This window comes from Penaeus monodon, chromosome 16 (genome assembly GCF_015228065.2).
Source record: "Penaeus monodon isolate SGIC_2016 chromosome 16, NSTDA_Pmon_1, whole genome shotgun sequence".
Classification (NCBI taxonomy): domain Eukaryota; kingdom Metazoa; phylum Arthropoda; class Malacostraca; order Decapoda; family Penaeidae; genus Penaeus; species Penaeus monodon.
Window position 1 is genome coordinate 5,462,716 of NC_051401.1, and position 2,500 is coordinate 5,465,215.

At 48.4% G+C, this 2,500-nt stretch overlaps 1 protein-coding gene across 1 annotated transcript in view; it reads right to left on the reverse strand.

Annotated features, from left to right (window-relative positions):
- Nucleotides 1-2,500, reverse strand: part of LOC119582924 — a 129,579-nt gene that overhangs the window by 64,854 nt on the left and 62,225 nt on the right. The window lies entirely within an intron of this gene.

Consider the following 2,500-nt stretch of genomic DNA (forward strand, 5'->3'; position numbering starts at 1 on the left):
GATGAAGACGTTGTCAAGGCGAAGGTTTCTCAGCATAAAAATTCCGTGACGAGGATGTTAATGATCACGCTTCTTAATCATTTGTTCGTATGGTAATGATGTATGGCTTAAAGGTGACATCTTCATATTAATCTTGGCTAAGTTAATGGGAGAAGGGAACAGTATGAGAGTGAAGATAAGGCTCATATTTATTAAAAGAAAACTCTTGTCGCCACAGACTGCTCTTAACAAAAAGATTAGCGATCGAGAGCGACGCAAACAAACCTTATGAAAAAAAGTAACGAAAACGAAATAAAATTGATAATATCGAAAAGCAAAATGAAAAAAAAGTATTTAGACATGTAAATGAAGAAACAAGTACAAAATAGAAGAATAATTAGATAGTGGAAATGAATAGATGACTGCATCAATAAGTAATTAGTAAGGCAGATAGATAGATAGAGAGAGATAGAAAACAGACAGACAAACAGGAAGACATACAGATAAGCAGCAAGATAGGTGATAGATAGGTAGCTAGATAGATAGATCAATAGATACATAGATAGATATATAGCTAGACAAACAGACAGACAGATTTTCAAACAGACAATGATAAATAAATGAACAGATATATAAATGAAGAAAAATACAAACAAAAAAACAAACAAAAATCATACGAATAAATAAACAAAGTAGATATATGGAGATAAGCAAGGCAAGGTCGATCCCGCTGAACAACCCGCATCCAAAGCAGAATTATTCCGAGGCCCAAACACTTTCTCCAGCTGCACGTAGCCCACAGAGAGCTCCCAGGCCCTTGACAGTTGGCACCCTTAGTGGCACCAGCTGGCTCTCGTCAACTCATCGACGTTCACCCACGCTCCAGGCCGCCCACGTTTCAACCCGCCCCATGGTCTCCCGCGATACGGCTTTTGTCACTTGTTTTTTTTTGTGAATGAGACGTCTATATACACGCAAAAAAATCGTGTGCGTGAATGAATAAATGGATATGTTTTTACTTACTTTGGAGGGAGTGTAGAGTATAGAGGGAAGATCACAAGTTCACAAGCATATACACAGGCACACGTACTGAGAGACACACATAGACAAACACATACACACACAGACGTATACATTCACACACACACACACACACACACACTAAGACACACACACGTACACACACACACACATACACACACAAAGACACACACACACACACACACAACCCTCCCCTCCACACACACACACTAAAACATTCTCACCCACACACAAGCACTGCCACCCCTTCCCTCCTCCCTCCCCCTCCCCCCAACCCATCCCCACGCCCTCCTGAAGGAGATCCCAGCCACGAGAAACGAGAGACAGAGGCGAGCGGCGGTCCAAATCGTCGCCCGTAATTTGTCAGTATCGCGAAAAGAGGTTCCGTCACCCAGCCGGTTCGCTTCGAGACGACCACTCGACAGCCGGCGGGGGTTGGGGGGGGGGTTGGGGGTGGTTGGGGGGTTAGGGAAAGGGGAGGGCGGGGGGGCGAGAACGCGACAGGTAAAATGATACATAAAGAAACCTTTCCTCTAGGTGTCTCTCTTCTATTCCCTCCCCCCCTCCCTTCCCCCTCCCCCTTCCTCCTTTACTGGTGTTGTCCCTCCTTCCTATCTCCCTCCTACCTTTCCTTCTTTTGCTGTTTTAACTTCTTCCTTTTCGTCCTCCCTTTTTTTTAATCCTCTTCCTGTTCCTACTTCCCGTTCTTTCCTCCTATCTTCTCTCTTCTCTTCCTTTGGCTTTCTCCCTCCTTCCTCACCCTTCCCCCTTTCCCTTCCTTTGGGGTTCTTCTTTTCTCCTTCCTCTCTCTTCCTATCTTGATGTCTCTTCTCTCCTTATCCTTCCTTTATTCATTTATTTTTGCCCTTCCTCTCCTTTCTTTTCCATCACTTAGTGCTTTCCCTTTCCTTTTTTCTCTTTTAGTGTCCCTCCGTCTCTTTCCCTCCCTCTCCCCTTTCCCTCCCTCCACCTCCCTCTCCCCTTTCCCTCCCTCCCCTTTTCCTCCCTCCCTCGCCCCCTTTCCCTCCCTCCACCTCCCTCTCCCCTTTCCCTCCCTCCCTCGCCCCCTTTCCCTCCCTCCACCTCCCTCTCCCCTTTCCCTCCCTCCACCTCCCTCTCCCCTTTCCCTCCCTCCCCTTTTCCTCCCTCCCTCGCCCCCTTTCCCTCCCGACGGTAGATGACGATATTGTGTAGCGGCGGTTGATGGCCTTGCCCGCGGCGAGGGACGGGCACAACGACCGCCGTTGTGACATGTTCGTTGTTAATAATACCTGTTCGGCCTGGTAGCTAATCGTCCTTCCCCTCTCCCCCATCCAGTTCCCTTCCTCCCCTTCTCCTCCCCTTCTCCTCCCTCTCTCCCCTTCTCCTCCCTCTCTCCCCTTCTCCTCCCTCTCTCCCCTTCCCCTTTCCCTTCTCCCCCTTCTCCTCCTCCCCATCTCTCCCTTCTCCTCCCCCCCCTTCCCCTTCTCCTCCCCCCTCT